The sequence below is a fragment of the Bubalus bubalis genome, chromosome 2 (assembly GCF_019923935.1).
Source record: "Bubalus bubalis isolate 160015118507 breed Murrah chromosome 2, NDDB_SH_1, whole genome shotgun sequence".
Classification (NCBI taxonomy): Eukaryota; Metazoa; Chordata; class Mammalia; order Artiodactyla; family Bovidae; genus Bubalus; species Bubalus bubalis.
The window spans coordinates 114,682,888-114,705,767 of NC_059158.1; positions in this window are offsets into that span (position 1 = coordinate 114,682,888).

The following is a 22,880-nucleotide window of genomic DNA, read 5'->3' on the forward strand; positions in this document are numbered from 1 at the left end:
GGTCAGCAGTGTTCTGTGCCCCCTTTGTTGTTGTTCAGTCACTAAGTTGTGTCCAACTCTTTGTGACCTCATGGACTGCAGCATGCCAGGCTCCTCTGTCCTCCACTGTCTTCCAGAATTTGCTCAGATTCATGTCCATTGAATCGATGATGCCATCCAACATCTCATCCTCTAAAGTCCCCTTCTCCTCCTGCCCTCAATCTCTCCCAGCATCAGGGTCTTTTCCAGTGAGACAGCTCTTCACATCAGGTGGCCAAAATACTGCAGCTTCAGGACTAGAAGGCATCAGTCCTTCCAGTGAATATTCAGGGTTGATTTCTTTTAGAATTAACTGATTTGATCTCCTTGCAGTCCAAGGGACTCTCAAGAGTCTTTTCCAGCACCAAAATTTGAAAGCATTGCTTTCTTTGTGGTCCAATTCATATGCTCCTTTGCACATCACCAACAGTTTCATCGCATGGCAGGTGCAGCCTTTCTCTACTTTGCTGACGAAGCATGTGTTTGTTGTCAGCTCAGAGGCTTTTCACCAGAGTCCCCAGTTTGCCTGGTAGTTCCACCTAGGAGATGGACCCAGAAATGTGCTGAATCCCAGATGTCCACCTGATAACTCAGTAACCCCAGACAAGTTATTTAACATTTACGAGACTCACTTTTTCCATCTGTCAAATGGGGATAATTATCAATACATCTAGCATCAAAACTCATCAATGTAAACTGGCATTGGAATCAGGGGATATGTGAAGAAGTAACTTACATTTTACACAACTTTAGATTGTTGGCTTCTGTGGTAAGAATGCATGCATGTGTAGTCATGTCCAGCTCTTTGTGAACCTTTGGACTGTAGTCCAGCAGGCTCCTCTGTCCATGGGATTTCCCAGGGAAGAATACTGAAGTGGGTTGCCATTTCCTTCTTCGGGGGATCTTCCCAACCCAGGGATCAAACCTGCATCCCCTGTGTCTCCTGCATTGCAGGCAGATTCTTTACCTGCTGAACCATGGGGGATATGCACTACTTTCACCAGTAAAAATATTCAAGGGATGAAAAAATAGTCTGGTAGAATTTCTGTAGTGTCTGGTTTAATCCAGCTTGCCTACTTATTCACTGTGTGACTGTGGGTGAGTTACTTAACTTTTCTGTGCTTACTCTGCCAATTTGTAAAATAAGAATAACTATAATACTTACCTTGCAGAGTTGTTTATTGTAGTCATTAAATGAGTGACATACATTAAGTATTTGGAATAGTGCTGGCACATTAGAAGTGCTGTGTAGGGGAATTCCCCTGTGGTCTAATGGCTGGTACTCCACGTTCCCAATACAGGGGGCCGTATCGGGGAACTAGATCCCACACGCTGCAACTAAAGCTTATGTGTGCTGCAATGAAAATCTCGCATGCTGCAGCCAAGACCTGGCACAACCAAATAAAAAAGAGAGAAAAAAAAGAAAGACCATGAGAAGTGCTGCCCAGGACTTTGCTGATATTAGTGATGAATGATGAGACAGTAAAGGAATCATACCTGTCTGATGTCGTCTGCCCTCCCCACATATTTCCTAGGATTGCTGTAAGGATCCAGTGAAGCGATATACGAGTGACACCTGGTCCATGTCGAGCGCTCAGTGCCTGCTAAATGAATACCAATTTTCCTCCCTCCTGCTCTCCTTGCATTTCATGCCTCAGTTGGAGGCCTTTTCCTTTTCAAAGGCTTTCCCGATACCTAGGCTGTCTGGGCCAATCCCACATGTTTCTATTTTAGGACACTTTCCATACGACCATGTCATTGTTGGTTTACTTCTGTGTCCTGCGCCAGACTCTTAGAAATTTACAACAAAATTGTCTTAATTTACCCTTGCATTTCTAGTCCTTGGCCTAGTACCTGGCAAAGAGTAGGAGCTCGGTATACATTTGCTGATCTCTACCTTCATGCAGTTTATAATGCATCTAGGGTGAAAAGAATGCAAATATCAGAAAGGTCAATCCCATCAACAAATGTAAAAGTCTATTTTTGGAATATGATGGCACAAGGGGCAGTGAGGGTGGAGGAGAGCTCCAGCCCTGGAAAAGGGTCAGGAGACATGGGTGGAGTGCCCAGGTTGGTTGCTGAACATCATAGGAGACTCAGCAACAGGTACCTAACTCCTGTGAACAGAGGTCCTGTAAGCTGGAGAAGATGACAAAAATGCCAGGCTCCAGGCAAGCCCTTGTGGCTCAGATGGTAGAGTCTGCCTGCAATGCCGGAGACCTGGGTTCTGATCTCTGGGCCCTGGAGAAGGGAATGGCTACCCACTCCACTATTCTGGCCTGGAGAATTCCATGGATGGAGAGCCTGGCAAGGTATAGTCCATAGGGTCGCAAAGGGTCGGACATAACTGAGCACTTTCACTCTGAGGGCATGGGCAGAAATTAGGCTTGTGGGGAGGAGGCTGGAATATTTCAGGCAGGGTAACAGCTTGAGAAGAAATAGTTTAAAGGAAATGAAGAGACAGACAGGAAAGAATCACATATCTTTATTGTCCACAAAGAGGAATTAAAAGACTCGTTTGCTTGTGAATGCTGGCATTTTACTTCATCTGTCAATTTTGAAGGAAAGCAGGAAAAACATGACCTGGACTATGAAAGAAAAGCTGGGGGACAGAGGGGTCTGCTCAAATCTGGAGAAAACTGACTATAATTTCAATTACATTTTAAAAAATAGCACACTCTTGCATTTAAAACAAAAGCAGTAGGTATGGAGATAGTTAAGCTCATAACCAAAAGTTTTTATTGCTTTGAAGTTTAATTTAGTTGTTTAAATGAATTTTAATCTTCTAAATCCACAACTCAGTAAAAAGGTCTTTAAAAAAAACCCTGGCACCTAGTTGTTTTGTATTTAGCTTTGAAGAACCAGATGGGACATACAAATAACACTCTTTTTATTACTGCTTAACTGTATTTTCTAAATGTTTTTTTTTTTCCAGTGTGGTATTACTTGAGGAACTTTAAAATTTCTGAAATAAAAACAGACACAAGTTAGAATAACCTCTGAATTTTTTTGAGCTCATAATCTCCCATCTCTGGCTCATTTCCCTTTTACAGAGCAGCAGCCCAAGAGACAGTGATCGAAAGGAAACATGCAGGTTCTTTGGTGTCTATTTATGTGTACTTTGCACCTTATCTACATTTTTGTGATGCTTAGACTTGAATAGTAACAGGCTAGCTGGAAACCATCTCTTCTTTGGTTAACCTTTGGCTATTGCCAGTGACTGAGTGACAGATCCTGTTGCTAATGGATGTTGTCCTCTAAGTGGAAAATCACTGGTCCACACACACTGGGGGCAGCTACAGGCACAGTGCAGTTTTCAAATCACTCCACCTGTAATGCAAGAGAGATGATCCTCCCCCCATCCACCCCTGTTTTAAGCTGTTTTGTCCAACCTGGCAATGGGGTGATGGTAGAAAGAATAATGGTTTCCCTAAAAGATGTCCATGTCCTAATCCCCAGAACCTGTAAATTACTTACATGACAAAAGGGACTTTGCCGATATCATTAAATTAAGGATAGTGAGTTACCGTGGATTATCAAGGCAGACCCAGTGCAATCTCAAAAGTGTTTGTTAAAAGAGAGGCAGGAGTTTCAGAGGCAGAGAGGGCAACTTGAAGATGGAAGCAGAGAGAGAGTTTAAGATGCTATGCTGCAGGCTTTGAAGGTGGAGGAAGGGGCCATGAAAGCAGGCAGTTTCTAGAAGCTGGAAAAGGCAAGGAAGCAGATTCCTGCCTAGAATCTCCAGAAGGATCTCAGGCTTGGTGACACCTTGATTTTAGCCCAGTGGGAACCATCTTGTATTCCTGATCTTCAGAACTGTAAGATAGGAAGTTAGGGTTGTTATAAGCTGCCATGTTAGTGGTAATCTGTTACAGCAGGGATGGTTCACTAAAGTGCTGGTCTTGAGAAAAGGAAAGTTACTCATGGACAGGCACTAATCACTCAGGGATGGCATGAACTGGAGTCTTCAAAGTCATTACACTATGAACTGCATGTGAAAGAAGGAAAATATTACTCTTTCGGGCTCAACAGGTCCACCAAGGTGGCAGCCCTACAAAAGCCCATGATGATGAGCATTGTTACTTGGCAGATAAGAATATACATTAAGCTAGAAAGGGGGATTTTTTTTAAGTTCCAGAAGCACTATTTAAAAATGGAGTTGTAAATACATAACAAAATAACATAAGTAATAAAGGTAACAAAAATAAATAAAGAGAATAATGTATCCATGCAAAATAAAAATAACATAGTAAAAGTCCAAATATTTGTAACTGAACAAAACCGTATAAACACTTAAACAATACCCTAGGCAGAACAGATGTTAATATTTTCCTAAATAGCTCCTCACCTTCTACATCCATGTTGATATGATCGTACCCAAACATTAAACAAAGAGGAAACAGTGGTGATTATTTTGTTCTACTTTTTCTTTGCATGGATTTGCCCTGTTTTAATGTTTCATTTATCGGGGGAACTCTTTTGGAAAGAAATACCTCTTTTCATTAGACAGTAGGTAGGCTACAGGTGCACTGTAGAAACATAAAATGTAGAAACACAGAATAAAAATAATCTGTAACCCAACTCAGAAAACCACTATTTTAGGATTTTTCTTTTAACAAGTTTTGCAGTTCTTAAGATTACAGAGTATAAGTTTGATCCTTTTATTTAATATAAGCATTCCCCACGTCACTATAAATTCTCTAAAAATGTTGCTTTTAATGATGATACCATGCTCAACTACCATTTATATTCTAAAGTGACCTACCAGTGCTGTTATTGAGCATTTAAGATGTTTGGGTTTCCCAGTACAATGAATAACAGTGCAGTGAATATTTCTATATAATAATCATTGTCTGAATTTTGGATTCTATGCTTAAGATAAATATCCAAAGATAGAATACCTGCTTTAGAGGCTGTGGATAATATCAAGGTCTATGAAATTTATTGAAAAATTATTTTTCCATTAGGTGTGTACTAATTTCCTCTTATTAGTAGTTATATTGGCTGAGAAATATGCATATTGTAATCTTGGATCAGTGGCTTTCAAATATATCTTATTGGTTCACTCTAAAAATAACCCACTATGTATCATAACCCAATACACACATACACACATACAGAAACAAAGATTTCTCTTTCAACGTAAGATGCCCTACCACTATGATGTTATGCTTTCTATTATCTTCCATTTTTTAAATGCTAGTTTTGGTTCATAAGGTGAATTCAATGCCAGTGAATGAGCCACGACCCAGTTTGAAAAAATTGCTTTAGATCATGGTGGTAGATCTAGCTGAGTGTAATTCATATTTGCGTCTAGAAGGTTCATAGGAACTATGCCTTCTAAAAGTATCTCAAATCTCAAGTTTCCTGCCATTTCAAGAAACATACTTATAATGATGAGGTGATCATAGCAGTAGATTAAAAACAATATTTGTATTAAACAGCTGATCAAACTTTGGAAAACCTGAATTAGCTCTACCTCAAAGCCTAAATGTCATCTCCATTATAACATCCATTATAGATGTTTGTTAATTCACAGAATTCTCACAGGTATACACCTTGTGATTTCTATGCATTTAATAATGGAAGATGAAGTGGCAACAACAGATCCTTAAAATTGTGAATTCTGTGAAATTTTGATGTAAGTTGCACCTTTGGTGCTATCAACACTTTTGTGTGTCTGTGAATTCTTCTAGATAGGCTTTAAAAAAGATTTCCTTTTCCCAGCTAACATCTGGGGAAGGCGAATGAGCAAGTAATGGGCGTTTAAAAATAGAGAAAAGGGCATAGAAGAAAGTAACCATCTCTATTTTTACACAGGTGTTAGATTAATTTTCTGGATTCAGGTCTAGAGAAATTCCTTCACACGTGTTGAATGCTACCACTGTGATGAAGTTTTTAAAAAGTCTACCAGCAAATATATCTAAAATATACTGTAGGCCATTCAGCTCCAGATTTTATGAGTGACTTAAATGCCAAACATTTCATGAAACATACTGTATTTGTGATGACTATTCTTTCTCTCTCTCTCTTTTTTTTTTTTTTTTCAGGCAGCAAGTCAGTGGAGAGCCCTGGAAGAAATGCAACAATGATGAAACAGTTGATTGTCAAAGATGGTGAAATAGTGCCTTAAAAATTACATTATTTTTTATTCACTTTTCCTTTAAAAAATTCAAAGCACTTCACAGACTTTTGTCCTCATTAATTTTCACAGTCCTTTAGTATCACAAACAGACAAAACACTTCTTTTTTTTAATTTAAATTTGGCCGCACCGTGTGGCATGTGGGATCTTAGTTCCCCAACCAGGGATTGAACCCACAGTCCCTGCATTGGAAGCGTGGAGTCTTAAACACTGGACCACTAGGGAAGTCCCTGGACAAAACAATCTTCTATCCACTGAATAGACAGATTTAGAGAGAAAGAAGGGCTATGGCCAAAGGACCTGTCCAGATTTGGAATTCTGGATGAAAAGCTGACATTTGTTATTCTAAGTCACCATCTCACATGTGACCCTGCCTTCAATCACAAGTCCCTCAAGAGTTTGACATTCCGAGACCAGAGTTGCATGAGGGATCTTAGCTACCCAATCAGGGTTCAAACCTGTGTCTCCTGCATTGAAAGGGCAGGGTCTTAACCACTGGACCACCAAGAAAGTCCTCAGAGTTGGTTTGTTAAACACTAAAAGAGCATTACACATATGCCAGGAACTGTTCTAAGCGCTATCCAGATAAAACGCAGTTAGTATTCATATCAATCCATATAAAGTGGGCATGATTGTTATTTCCATTTTCCTGAGGAGGAAACAGCGTCACTGAGATACAAAGGACTTGCCCAAGTGAAACCTGGGTTTGAAGACTGCACACTGGGCTGCGTGGTCTTAACCACTGCACTTGGTTACCTCCCATACTATAAAGTAAACGAATCCTCAACCTTTCCCTTTGAAAGCCAACCTTCCCTAGGATCTTCTGTTGTCTACTACTTTGGAGCATATTTTTTGACATGATGATTTTTTTTTCAGAGAAGGAATTCAAAAACCTGTGTGTGTGTGTGTGTATGAGATATACAGAGATGAAGCAGAATAGAAGTTTACACACTACAACTCAGATGCAAAATAGAAAACCAAGTAACCTTATATACATGAAATTAGTCCATCCTGCTTCAGACTAACTCCTTTCTTGCTCATGCTGATGAAGACATCTATAATTTCTTTATTAAATTTAACTCAATCTCTTCTAGTTTAAAACTGTCAGCTGGGGGGTAAATAGTGGATTCAAATTCACTTCCTATCTCAGGGCTTTGTCTCCCTTCTCCTCAGGCACTTAGGTGCAGAAAGGAGGGTCCTTTGGGTCTCTCCTGCCTTCCACAAGATGGCCCTCAGCTTGCAGGGTCTCTGGGCCTTCTCTACCCATGATGCTGAGAAGTAATGGGTCTTGGCTGGAATTTTGGGTGTCATTGCTAAAGTCGAAAGTTCCTGATACAGTTCCTTTAGTCACAAGGCTTTATACTCTGTGGTCTCCTCCTGATGCCAGGCTTCCTCTGGTACACCAGTTTTCGTAGCACTCTCTCATCCCCTACTGATACTTATGGGTTTTCCTCAAGCCTTACATGTAGCATGTAGATGGGGGTCCACTGGGAACACTGACTCTCCACCCTTTCTTAGGAGCCTCAGTGCAGTGCCATTGCCCAGTATGGGACTTCTTTGAGTGCCCTGCAGTCTCCTCTGACCTAAAACTCCAATGTTCTCAGGTTTTTCAAAATGTAAGAGTGGGTTCCTTATGTCCCTTCTGGAAGTTTCCACCCCATAAGACAAGCTAGGACATTTGCATATGAACTTTTTGCTCCTTCTCCCCTTTTCCCTTTCAAATATTTTGCCCTTATCCAAGCTCTTCCATTCTCTATCATCCAAACTTTACTTCTTCTTATTTAAGGGAAAGTTTCCAAATTTAGAAAATCACTTTTTGTCACTCAAGACAACCCAGCGTTCAAGATTATTATCTTTGCTGTGGACTTCAAATCAGTTTGAAACTTAAAGCTGAGATCAAAGCTGATTTCTTTGATCCCAGTGGTGTCACCTTCTCTCTGAAGCAAAGAACCATTGAAGAATGGTTGAAGCAACAGATGGAGAGTTGCCCAGCAACATGATTTCCCAGGAATGAAAAATAACATTCCTGGACTCAGGTATGAGTATTAGAGAATAATGAGGCTCCAACTTAAAAATCTTAATCTATAGACTACCTATAAGAGTAAACTGATGTTATGAATAAATACACCTGAATGGGCTCTTTGTTTTTTTTTTTTAATTTATTGGCGTATAGTTGCTTTACAATATTGTGTTGCTTTACAATATAGTTGCTTTACAATGTTGTGTTTAATGTCTGTTGTATAGCAAAATGAATCAGATATGCATATACACACATCCCCTCTTTTTTGTATTTCCTTCCCATTTAGGTCACCACAAAGCACTTAGTAGAGCTCCCTGTGCTGTGCAGTAGGTTCTCATTAGTTATGTATTTTATACAAGGTTTACACGTATACAAATGTACACTGCAAGCCACCATAATGGCCCTGTCCCTTTCTTCTCTACTTCAGGCTCTCCTCTACCTCCTTTAACAAAAATATATTCTGTTTCTTCTCTGTTTTAAATCCTTTGACTCTCTGTCACCTTCAAGATTAAGTTCAATTTCTTCTGTGACCCAGGCTCAGCCCAGTGCTCCAGCTTGCTTTGATGCCATCCTTTTTCCTAATCATCCTATGTCCTGCCCACTGAAACCCAAATTCCCTGGACCCTTCTTGAGCCTCCTGCAGTCCCAGCAGCAAATGCTGCATGTGCTGCCATCTGACTTGATGGCTTTCCACTGGCTTCTCCACCCTGGCACTTGGCTTGTCCTTTAAGACCTAGCTCAAGTGGCATCATCTCCAGGGAGCCTATTTATGGCTTCAACATATTTTCTGAGTTTGATATGTCTCCTTTGAGCTACCTGAGGCCTCACTAGCCTAGTATTTATCAAGCTGGGTGGCTTTTATTTTTTATTTTATTTTTTTGGTGCACAGCAGCTTGTGGGATCTTAGTTCCTTGACCAGGGATTGAACCTGCCCACTCAGCAGTGAAAGTGCAGAGTCCTAACCACTGGAGTACCAGGGAATTCCCTATCAAGTTGTATCTTAATTGTCTGTTAATCTTTTTCTTTCTGCCACCACCCTCCCATAGACACACACACACACACACAGAGGATCATGAGTTCCAAAAGGCCGTAACTTGTGTTTTTATCTCTGTATTCTCAAAATCTAGCACAAGTGCCTGAAATGCATTATGTGCTCAAAATTCTTCATTACTGGGAAAAAGAAAGGGAGGAAGAGGGAATTTAGAGTACATCTAAATTAACTTGAAGTTGTTGTAGTTATTAGTACTAACGAATTGGCTAGCATGACAAACCCGAAGGCATCGGCTTTCGTTCCCCCTCTTTATTTGCGGCTGCTAACACGTTTTGTTTTGCCTTTCCTGTTAACGACACTATTCCTAGCAAGCCTGGGTCACAGTGACTAGCACGGTGCTGCCGAGCACCCAACAAGACCTCAATACCTTATCGGCGAACTGACTTGTCCAACTTTTCATTTTGCCATCTAGGACAGAGGCAACCAGGGCCCTTCTGTCAAGCTGTGGTTGTGACCCCCTCAAAGGCCTGTGTAAACGTTCTCATTCCATGCGGCATCCATGCTCCTGAAGTCACCCCATTAAAATGGCCTTGTAAGGTAAAACAGAAATCCAAGAATCCCCAAATCTCCCTGTTTTCTAAACAATTGTTATGTGATGCCACCAGCGAGAGGGTCCCCACGACAAGACTTTGACACAACAGGTGTTACCATCCCTCTTCCCTCCTCCACCTTTCCCAGGAAAATAGGACCTAAAACTATCGGAAGTAGTAGATAAAACTTCTTCACAAGCCCAGTACAGGAAAAGGAACCATGTTCCCATAAACCTCACAGAAGCCATATCTTGGATAAGACCTCTGCTTTTAGATTATTACAACTGTTTTTTCTCCCCAGGAGGCAACCATTACCCACTTTACATGATGTGTTGTATACAACTGTGCTTAGTTTCACTGGATATAACTAGTATTTCAAGCTTTTCCAGTGTGTAGGTAGGAAATAAGGTTACATTTGCTTGTGATGCCCAGACTAAGATAGTTTGAGCCTTAGCCAGCTGTACTGTGAGATATCAGAAGCTCTTACCTTCTCCGTATTTCTGGAGGTTTTTAAAGGAGTGTTTTACAAGTGCTGAGAGACCTGTTTGTCCACTAGGTGACCATGCAGTGTTCACCATGTTCTGTCTGTCACGTTCTGGTTGGATTCCCCAGGATGAAACCCATTGCTCTCAAAACTTCCTAAAGGAACCTCACTCTATATTGCCATTGAGGATAGTGCCTATTACAAACTAAGCTCAGGGATGGTTTGGGGAGATTTCAGTGGACGCTCACAATCTTATTATAATAAAAACAAGCTTCAGATCAACTCTGCCACCCCTTCAGACACTTATTACATGAACATTTATTAGCAAACAGCAGGGACCAAAACGGTCCCCAAAACCACTTCGGTAACTTCAGTGGAGGTTCCAGCTCTCTGCTATTAAAGTTGCTCTGATGAATCCAATATCCCAGAGGCTGAATTCAGTTTGGGTTAGAGTGGGCTTTGGCAACCAATAGTGCTCAGAAACAGTGGCTGGATATCAGATCATTTTGGAACAATCATTCCTCATTGTGCAAGATTCTTCCTTCCTGACTATTAAGAGTGGGAAATGTCTCTAAAATACTATGTCCAGCCTCATGCTCCTGCTCAGTCACCCAATTGTGTCCAATTCTTTGTAATCCCATGGACTATAGCCCACCAGGCTCCTCTGTCCTTGGGTTTTCCCAGGCAAGGATACTGGAGTGGGTTGCCATTTCCTTCTCCATGGGATCTTCCCAGCCTACATATCTTAAATGTAATTTCTTTTACCAAATGAGAATGCATTTCTAGGCATGAATCATATTGATCAGCAAGTTGCTAATTTCATCCTTGAAAAGCAATTTCTGATATTCACGGTTGTGATCAGCAAAGTATTGAAGATAAGACTGACGTCAGAAACACTCTGTTTTTGTCCTTCTGATGTAAGGCCAACTCATCACCACTGGTGTGTGTATTGTTTCTTTGGACAGCCAATATGCTTAGAGATGATGCCTAAATCAACTAGCACACATGTAATCACACAGTGATGAAATATTTAAAGGAAAGAAACAGTGGTATGTGCCTGGAATTATCAAGAACATCTGTTTCAAAGAGCTCTCTCCTGCTGTTGCTAAAGTCTGCTTCCTGGACTTCCAGAGCATCAGTGAGCAAAATATGGCCATGAATCCTCTTATCTGCTTCATGACCTCTAGACCACACTTTGTTACTGGCCTTGAACAGTATCACCCATAAGGCTATCACTAGCCATTATGGTGCCTTTGTATGGATTAGGAAAAATGCATCCCTTCTCTCAGGTGGGTGCAGGCTGTGCCAGAAATAGATTGGATTATTGTGACCACTCACCCCCTTGGCCAGGTGCTCTTGGGCAGGGCAAAAAAAAAAAAGGCCTTGACTCTCCAAGTACAGACTTCCCAAAAACCTCTCACAAAAAACAAAAACAAAACAAAAACCCAAACCAAACAACAACAAAAGTACTCCTTTAGCTCTTCCCTCGTGTCCTCACTTTTACAAAAAGTTGTCCAAGTGTATCCTCATCTTCAAAACACACACATACACACATCCTAGTAAAATGTAGAAAAGTCACCACCCATCTCCAGAGAAACAAACAATCATTCAGGCAAACGCTGGTCTCAGATTATGGACAGTCAAGAGAGACTGTGCTTTCCTTCCCTCACAGTGCCCTCAGTTTCTCCCAACCCTTCACAAAGCAAACTAGAAGATTCGGAGAAAGACAATTTAGCCTTGTGACTATTTATATGATTAAATGAGAACACTAAAAATTGACTTTGAGTCATGTATCAGTATGCTTTTAGTGGCAATGCACAGAAAACCCCAAGTAGCTACAACTATAAGGAAAATGTATCATCTCACTTAGCAAGAAATCTTGAGACAGAATAGCCACCAGGGCTGAGTATTTCATTGCCTTCAAGAGTGTTGTCAAAACCCCAGATTCAGGACTTCCCTGGTGGTCCAGTGGTTAAAAATCTGCCTGCTACTGTGCTTTGATATCTAGTCTGGGAAGATCCCACCTGCTGTGAAGCAACTAAGCCCGTGAGCCACAACTACCGAGTGCATGCTCTAGAGACCACAAGCCACAGCTACCGAGCCCCCGATCTAGGGCCCAGAAGCCGAAACCACTGTGCTTTGTGCTGCAGCTAGTGAAGCCCACGCACCTAGAGCCTACACTCTGCAGCAAGAGAGTCCACCACAGTAAGAAGCCTAAGCACCACAATAGAGAGCAGCTCCCACTTGCAGCAACTCGAGAAAGCCCGCACACACCAAGAAGATCCAGTTCAGCCAGATAAATAAATAAATTGTTAAAAAAAACAACTCCTCATCAAATCCTCCCAGGTTGGAACATGTAGTTAAAAAAAAAAAAGCACTTCCCTAGTGGCACAGTGGATAGGAATCCACCTGGCAATGCAGGGGGCTTGATTTCCAACCCTGGTCTGGGAAGATTCCACATGCCTCAGAGCAACTAAGCCAATGTGCCTCAACTACTGAGCCTGTGCTCTAGAGCCCGAGAGTTGCAACTACTGAAGACTTCACACCTAGAGCCTGTGCTCTGCAACAAGAGAAGCTACCACAATAAGAAGCCTGTGCACCACAACGAAGCATAGCCCTTGCTTGCTGCAACTGGAGAAAGCTTTCACACAGCAATGAAGACCCAGTGCAGCCAAAAATAAGTAAATTAATTAAGGAAAAAAAAATAAAGATTCTGTCCACTTTGCAGTCCTTTTCATATTAGCTTAGCTCCCTTCCTGTCACAAAGTGGCTGCCATGGTTCCAGGTTTCACACGCAGACATGACAGTGTCTGGCAGAATAAAAGGAAATTTTTGTTTAATGTTCTTTTTTGTTTAATTAGTGGGAAAAGGGAATTCCTTGTCTGTCCAGTGGTTAGGGCTCTGTGCTTCTCACTGCTGAGGGCCTGAATTCAATCCCTGGTTGGGAAACTGAGGTCACAAGCCTGCAACACAGCCAAAAAAAAAAAAAAAAGGTAGATAAATAAATGGAATTTAATTAGTGAGAAAAAACTTTTCCCAGAACCTCCTCTTCCTCTAGCACCTTTTTCCATCTTTCTTTCCATCTTTTTGTGAGAACTGTGTTACATGCTCACACCCACATCAATGGCCAGCATGGAATTGGGACACCAGGATTGACTTTGGATACAACCACTGTTCACACTGGGAGCTGAGATCAGGAAGAATGAAGGGCTTTTGTGAAGGGCTTTTGTGGGGGTGCACGAGTGTGAAAGAGACACGTATTCTAGGATGCGAATACAGTTCTGTATTGAGTCAGCCTTTATCCCACCTGTCACATTGAGGCACTTAATACTCATTTGCAGAAATTTTCTTGAAACTAGAAGCTTTAAGTTGAAATTGCTTTTATATTCTGCACTGCTCTCTGCTGTGTATCCTCTAATGATGCCTAAGTGGAAAAGGATGAGGTGGCTTATCTCTTGCTTCCCCATTTCCTCTGGGAGGGCTCTGTGAAGAGTCAGTGAGATATCTGATGGAAGCCATTCATAATAGCAGGACTCAGGCATTTCTCTCGGGACCACACACACGATTCTTCTAGAGGCCTCACCTGGACCCAAGCAGCAGTTCTCACCCTACGAGACCCCTCAGACCCCAGGATAGGAATGACTTTTCTATACCTAGACTGCTGGCACGCCACTCTCTTCACCAACTGTCACGGTTGGGACAACTTGGGTGGAAACCTACACTTCCCCCCAAACAGAGTTACTCACATTTTCCCAAATTAATTTTTTCCCCCAGGTCATTTTCATTTTGAACCCTCTTTAGGCCCTGAAGTGTGACTGTGAGTCTTGGCACTTCACTTTACGTCTATTTTAGTATCAACAAAAATGTCAAGGTTGTGACGCGTGATTCCCTTTCTAGAGCCCGATTGAAGATGCTAAAGAGGAAGTGTGTTGTCAGATGACCTCCTGAGGTCCCCAGAAGGAACATGCAGAGAGAAAGAGAGTGTCCATGTCAGCAAGGCAGGTCCTCATGAACAGAAACAGGAAATAACGTTTGCTGTGACCCCTATGGGCCAGGGGATCTGTAGACATTTTATTTAGTCTTGCAGCACAGACTTGTGGATATTATCATGCCAATTTTGCAGGTGTGAAAACTTAGTCTGGGATTAAGTAACTTGATCAAGGTGGTATTTAAGCCCAGGTGTATTGCTTTTAAAACCTGTGCTTTTACCAGCACATCCTGCCGGCCTCTAGCAGGATTGAGTGAGGCTAAGTGTCGTGCGGGCATTGTGGCAAGAGCTCACTGACCTCCATGGTGATAAAATCCTTGACTCTGGGGCCCCTGTGGTCACAGTTTCAGCTTGTCCTGGCAGGAGCAGCTGGAAGGATGGGGGAGGGAGAGGGGCCAGCAGGTTTTGCCCCACACCCTCTACTCCCTTTGCAAATCAGTATTTGGAGCAGCTGCTCTCTCTTTGGGTCTCACATTTTCCAAGATTTCAGGCAAAATGCAGGCAGGTCATTAGCTCTGAGCCTTGTACCAGGTCAGGAATAGAAAGATGACAGTTCCTCTCTGAATGAGATGTTCTGGGAACTAAAAAGACAAAATGAATTCCCATGGGTTTTGTCTTTGCACTATGAAACCACTGCTGAATAACTTTTCCTGAACCTAACAGTTTGTATAAGGAAGTAAATTTCCTGCTGCCACAGAACCAGCCTCTCACCCAACTGTGGGCGGAAGTCCTGTGGTGGTGAGGCACGTTAACCATAAGACAGTCACACCAACCAAGTGCCCATTTATGTGTTTATCCACCCAATGCCACAGCTGCACATCAGAGAACTAGGCTCCTTGTCTGCTCTATAGATGGCAGAGCTGAGTGGTTGGGCGAAGCACTTCTGCAAAATGAAGCATCTTTTGCAGAGAACCTGCAGTAGGATAGTGACGCTATTTCATGGATGGATATTTGCCAGGTGACTCTCCCAAGGGGCCCTGCGTTTCCTTTCTCATATTTCTTTGTTGTTGTTTAGTTGCTAAGTCATGTCGAACTGTTTTGCCACCCCCTGGACTCTAGGCCACCAGGCTCCTCTGTCCATGGGATCTCCCAGGCACCAATACTAGAGTGGGTTACCATTTCCTTCTCCTGGGGATCTTCCTGACCCAGAGATCGAACCCACATCTCCTGCTTGGCAGGTGAATTCTTTACCACTGAGCCATCAAAGAAGCCCCATATTTCTTTATTAAAAGGTAAAACTGACTAATACTTTTTGGGCATCATGTGGCATACAAAATATAGACATCATCAAGAGTCTGAAAGGAAATCTATCAAATGGCTAAGAGTGATTATGCTTAATAAGATTAGAGGTTATTTACCTTTTTGGTGTTTATTATCTGGTTTTTGGCCTCTAAATTTAACATGAAATGCTTTCCTACTAAAAAAAAAGAAAAATAGAAATGAATTGTTCTAAGCAAGACAAAGGATAATGAAAACAGCCAGTTCTCCACCTCAAATCTCCAATGTAGAAAGGCAGAAGCAAGATCTGGGTTCAGACATTTGCTTTGCCAATTGGTGGACCATTGTTCAAGCTTGTGTTTTTATTTATTTTATTTAAAAGATATTTATTTATGTATTTGGCTGTGGCAGGTTTTTAGTTGCAGCGTGCAAACTCTTAGTTGCAGCGTGTGGGATCTATTTCCCTGACAAGGGACCGAACCTGAGCCTCCTACACTGGGGACTCAGTCGTAGCCCCTGAACCACCAGAGAGGTCCCTATTGCGTGTTTTTATTTTTAATTTATTTATTTTAATTGGAGGCTAATTACTTTACAATATTGTATGGTTTTGCCATACATCAACATGAATCTGCCACAGGTATACACATATTCCCCATCCTGAACCCCCCTCCCACCTCCCTCCCCATACCATCCCTCTGGGTCATCCCAGTGCACCAGCCCCAAGCATCCAGTATCCTGCATCAAACCTGGACTGGTGATTCGTTTCTTATATGATATTATACATGTTTCAATGCCATTCTCCCAAATCATTTCACCCTCGCTCTCTCCCACAGAGTCCAAAAGACTGTTCTATACATCAGTGTCTCTTTTGCTGTCTCGCATACAGGGTTATCGTTACCATCTTTCTAAATTCCATATATATGCATTAGTATACTGTATTGGTGTTTTTCTTTCTGGCTTACTTCACTCTGTATAATCGGCTCCAGTTTCATCCACCTCATTAGAACTGATTCAAATGTATTCTTTTTAATGGCTGAGTAATACTCCATTGTGTATATGTACCATAGCTTTCTTATCCATTCATCTGCTGATGGACATCTAGGTTGCTTCCATGTCCTGGCTATTATAAACAGTGCTGCGACCAACATTGGGCTACACATGTCTCTTTCCCTTCTGGTTTTCTCAGTGTGCATGCCCAGCAGTGGGATTGCTGGGTCATAAGGCAGTTCTGTTTCCAGTTTTTTAAGGAATCTCCACGCTGTTCTCCTTAGTGGAGGTACTAGTTTGCATTCCCACCAACAGTGTAAGAGGGTTCCCTTTTCTCCACACCCTCTCCTATTGCATGTTTTAAAATGCCATTTTTCTGACTCCCAGTTCGTATCTCTAATTGGCCTTCTTTTCTGAACTCAAGATTTGGATTTACAACTGCCCATTCAGCAGCTCTACTTGGAAGTCTCAAAATTAACATTTTTATTAACATTTATTAATATTAACATAGACTCTCAAGATTAATATTCCAAGACTGAACTAATTATCACCCTCCAATCTGCTTCTCTCACGAACCTCTTTCTCCAGTGATGGCAGCTCCATCTTTCCAATGCTCAGACCTAAAGCTTTAGGGTCATCCTTGACTTCTCCATTTCTCTCACACCCTACAAACTGTCTGTAGACCTGGCTAGCATATGTGTCATATCCTGTCATATCATAAAATCAAATTGCTTCTCTTTACCTCCACTGATATACCATGAACCACGTTATCACTCTCTACCACAATTACCATGATAGCGTCTTCGCTTCCTCCCTTGCATTTGAATAGAATTTTAGGAGGCAGATCTTGTTACATCTCTGCTCAGATTCATCCAGAGGCTCTATCTTACTTGGAAGAAAAAGATTCCCCACTGTCTCTGGCCTTTTTCCTTCACATCTCTCTGACCCTCCCCCAGTTACACTGGTCACCTTCTGCCCTATGAACGTATTAGATGCACAGCAGCCTCCAGGCCTTTGCACTTGCTGCCGCTCCACCTGAAATGCTCTTCCCCAGGTGTGTGCACAGCAGCTCCCTCACCTTCTGCAGCTCTTCATACCAGTGTCCCCTTTCCAGTGAAGGCTGTGTGTGCATGGTTAGTTGCTCATTTGTGTCTGACTCTTTGCGACCCCACAGATGAGCCCACCAGGCTCCTCTGTCCATGGGATTTCCCAGCAGGAATTCTGGAGTAGGTTGCCATTTCCTTCTCCAGTGGATCTTCCTGATCCAGGGATCAAGCCCAAGCCTCCTACATTGGCAGGTGGGTTCTTTACCACTGAGCCACCCAGGAAGCTTCCTGGCTCTAAATCCCTCCACCAAGCTTCAACTTGCCTTTGAATCCTTTCTTGCTCTGCTCCTTTCCATAGAACTAATCACCATTGCACAGGATTTATTTTATTTGTGTTTATTGTCTCCCTCCCCGAGACCCCCTGAGGGAATGTGAACTCTATGAGGCCAGGGTCGTGTGTCTGTGGTCCTGCTGTATCCTTGGTGGCTGGGACAGAAGAGGCATCAGCTTAGTGGTGGGTAGAGTAATGACCCCCAGAGATGACCGAGTCCTACTCTGCATCCCTTTTAAATTTTTAAGAAAGGAAGAACTTTGTAATGGATATATATATTTTTAAATGTATTTGGCTGTGCCAGGTCTTCTTTGTGGCCTGTGGGATTTTTAGTTGCAATATGTGAGATCTAGTTCTCTGATGAGGAATTGATCCGCAGGCCCCCTTCCTTGGGAGCTCGGAGTCTCAACCGCTGGACCACCAGGAAAACCCCTGATTTGTTTTTTTTTTTTTTTTTTTCCAAATAGAGGTATAATTGTTTAACAATGTTGTGTTAGTTTCTACTGTACAGTGAAATGAATCAGCTATATGTATACACATATCCCCTCTTTTTGGATTTCCTTCCCATTTAGGTCACCACAGAGCACTGAGCACATTCTCATTAATTATCTATTTATATATATTGGTGTATAGATGTCAATTCCAGTCTCCTAATTTATCTCAACCCCCCTCATCCCCTAGCGTCCAGATGTTTGTTCTGTACATCTTTGTCTCTATTTCTGACTTGCCTCCATTCCTTTATTATAAGATATTCTTTCATACTTTATCCTAATACTTTTAGAGTTTTTCTCTTTATTGTTTATATCTAGAGTCATCTGGAATTTATTAGGTATAGGGATCAGATGAGAGACTCAGTTCTTTTTTGCTCCCTGACAACCCAGTTGTTCCAATGCTGTTCCCCACTGGCTTGAACGGAATCCTTGATCCAATAGCAATTTTTCACAAGCATTTGTGTTTATTTCTGGGCTCTAGCCTATTGAATTGAACTGCATGTCTGTTCACAGGTTAGTCTCCAGGTAATTCTGTTAATTATTATAGTTTTTAAAATAAATTTCTATTGGAGTATAGTTGACTTAATTATTGTAGTTTTAACAGTGCATTTTAATATCTGCTAGGGTTTGTCTCTCTCATTTCTTCTCATTTTCAGAAAACTTTTGGTTTTTCTAGTATGTTTATTTTTCCATGTGAACTTTAGAATCAGCTTGTTAGATTAAAAAAAAAAGAAAGAAAAAGAAAAGGTCCTTTGGTATTTTCACTGGGATAGTAATCTATTTATAGTTAATTTATGGTGCACAGACATATTTACAGTACCTAATATCCTTTAAAAATTAGTTTAAAATTTAAAATTGTGCAGGTATTTTAATAAGGTAGATTTTTAGCAACAGAACTGCTAGGTCAAACTCTAAAGACCCTTTCATTGGTCAAGCATTATGACATAGAAATGACCTCTCCACCAAAGAGAGATTTGCCTGAGAGTGTGCCCTTCTCCAACAGTGCAGTCCCCAAGCCTGAGTGAGGGCGTTGTCTGTAGTGTGCAATTCAGAACTCCTGGGGGAGCTCTTGGTCCCTTTACAAATGCATACCGTCCAGTGCCTGGTCAGTGAATGCAACTAACAAGTTCTGGGTGCATAGAGGTTTCGTTCTACCAAAGGGGCTGGCCCTGACCAAAACTCTCACTACACGTTAGGCAGGAATACTGTGGGAGAGACTCAGAGATGGATAGTGGGCAGAAGTGTTCCTGGCTTACTGTTCTGTAACTTGGAATAATACCTTTTCCCTTCCCTTAAAAGATTGTTAATTCGCAATCATGAGAGGTGACATTCAAGTACTAATACAGCATTAGCTCAGGACTTCAGGGACCTTAAAGGATAAATGGGCTTTGGCAGGTTGCTGGCTGGAGAATTGAACCAGTATAAACAATCATTCCAATAGGACAATGCTTTCTGAGTCCTGATAACTTACTTTAAAATTAGTTTTGAAACCATTTGTAGATCAGAGGTTGTGATGGAAGACACCCTTCTAGCCTTCACCACTTAATCCTGGTGCCTCCTTTCCTTTCTCTGTGATGATCCCAGGTCTGCCAGGGCCCTCTGTTGGTGCTGGACCAGGTCCATGATCCTTGAAGAGTAGCTCGGGGTTTAGTTACATCCTTTTACTTGTCTTTAGTCAATTTCCTCTTCCCTTCCAAATCCTCATCACTTTCCTTAAGCTTTTCACACAACCCAGCTCCCTCATAGTCAGGTGGCTTCATCTCCTTATGTGACCAAAAATTAGGTTGTTTGGCAGAAACTGTTCTTATTTCCTGCCTTTCAGTTTATCCCTAATATATTTGTTTGTCCAATCTCAAAGGATGAGTACCCCAATTAGGGCTAACCTGTGCTCTAAGCCTTGGCTCTATCTTTTTTTCCATCAGTAATCGCTTCTTTCTTATACGCAGCTGGGCTGCTGCATCACACAGCCATAGGAGGTGTCATCCGCATGAAATGCCATGTAAATGATGCCACCTGGGGTTGTCCATAGACAGTCTTGATTTGAAGATCCTATTTCTCTCCCATCCTTTTCTTCCATCTGTCATATTAACGGTCTCGCTGTTCTCTTTGTCCTTTGTAACCACTACTTATTCTCTCTCCTCTAAGCCAGTCTTTTTAAAAGAGTTGTTACACTAGTCTCCACTTCTTTTCCTTCCTTTCCCTCTCTGTTATACTTTAAGTAATTTATTCTTTTCATGTATATTTATTAACTACCTATTAAATGCCAGGCACCACGTTAGCTGCCCAGACCACAATAGCAAGTAAAAAGAAATATAAGCTCCCTCACACTCATAGAGCTTATAGAATGTTGAAAAAGAGAAACAGATAACAAGAAATCATGTTTAAAAAGTATGTAGTTTCAGAGACAGATTCGGCTTTGCAGCCTGGTGCTGCCACTTCCTAGCTGCATTTCCTTGGCAAGTTACTTCTGTGTCAGGATGCGCTGAGTTCCATGTGACAGGATTTTCAACTTGCCTGGCTTCATTCATAAGGATATTTGTGATTTGCTGGAGAAAAAGCCCAGAGATAGGCATACCAGCCTCAATGAGACCATCAACGACCAAACGTATCCTTTCCTCCTGCATCCTTAGATGCGTCCCATCTCTGCCTCTTGCTTGCCATAGACTGACGACGCCTCCAGCTTCACTTCTTTTCCTGATAATATCCAAAGCCTGAAGCAGTAGGAGCGAGGCATAAAGGGCTTTCTCTTCTACTCCTTTTTCTCTCATGAAGGAGAAAACACTTTCCCAGGAACCCTCAACAGTCTTGTCTTTGTATCTCTCATGCCTGCATCAGTACCAACCATGAGTAAAACAGCATATGGTCACCAAAACTGGTTGTGACTAATCTTGACTTGCTGATTCACGAGGACCTGGGCTCATTGTCATCCCCAACAAAATCAGGCCTGGTTAATGAGGAGGCAAGTGGTGGAGGCCCTGGTTTGGCAACCAGAAGCATCAGTCTCAGTTGCCTCATCTCTTCAAGGGGGGGGATAGTGATACCTGCCTCACTGCATTGGTAGAAGGATGAATGAATAACAAAGGTAGAGCACCTGGCATGCGGTGCACACTTGCTCAGTGTTCACTCCCCTCTGTGATTAGGCATCTAGACTCTGGGGTCTAGCAGGGACCTCAGAGATTAGCTAGGCCAGCACCCTATGGGTCAATTCTAAAGGACATTGAGCCTGAATATTCATTGGAAGGACTGATGCTGAAGCTCCCATGCTTTGACCACCTGATGCAAAGAGCTGCCTCATTGGAAAAGACCCTGATGCTGGGAAAGATTGAGGGCAGGAGGAGAAGGGGACGACAGAGGATGAGATGGCTGGATGGAATCACCAACTCAATGGACATGAGTTCGAGCAAACTCTGGGAGATAGTGAAGACAGAGGAGACTGGTGTGCTAAGTCCATGGGGTCTCAAAGAGTGAGACACAATTTAGCGATTGAACAACAACAACAAAGAAAATGGGTGTTGAACCAGATCCAAGAAAGAGATGTGCTTAAAAAAGACTGGTGAGAAAAGGTCAGACTGGGGCTATATCATGGAGTCTTGCCAACAGGATTTGTTGATGGTTTTGGCATATAAAAAAACAAGACCAAGAGCTGACTGTGGCTCAGATCATGAACTCCTTATTACCAAATTCAAGAAAGTAGGGAAAACCACTAGACCATTCAGGTATGACCTAAATCAAACCCCTTATGATTATACAGTGGAAGTGAGAAATAGATATAAGGGCCTATCTGATAGATAGAGTGCCTGATTTAAGGGCCTATCTGATAGATAGAGTGCCTGATGAACTATGGAATGACGTTCATGACATTGTACAGGAGACAGGAATCAAGACCATCCCCATGGAAAAGAAATGCAAAAAGGCAAAATGGCTGTCTGGGGATGCCTTACAAATGGCTGTGAGAAGAAGAGAAGTGAAAAGCAAAGGAGAAAAGGAAAGATAAAAACATCTGAATGCAGAGTTCCAAAGAATAGCAAGAAGAGGTAAGAAAGCCTTCCTCAGCAATCAATGCAAAGAAATAGAGGAAAACAACAGAATGGGAAAGACTAGAGATCTCTTCAAGAAAATTAGAGATACCAAGGGAATATTTCATGCAAAGATGGGCTCGATAAAGGACAGAAATGGTATGGACCTAACAGAAGCAGAAGATATCAAGAAGAGGTGGCAAGAATACACAGACGAACTGTACAAAAAAGATCTTCACCAGATAATCACAATGGTGTGATCACTGACCTAGAGCCAGACATCCTGGAATGTGAAGTCAAGTGGGCCTTAGGAAGCATCACTACCAACAAAGCTAGTGGAGGTGATGGAATTCCAGTTGAGCTATTTCAAATCCTGAAAGATGATGCTGTGAAGTGCTGCACTCAATATGCCAGCAAATCTGGAAAACTCAGCACTGGCCACAGGACTGGAAAAGCTCAGTTTTCATTCTGATCCCAAAGAAAGGCAATGCCAAAGCATTCTCAAACTACCACGCAATTGTACTCATCTCACATGCTAGTAAAGTAATGCTCAAAAT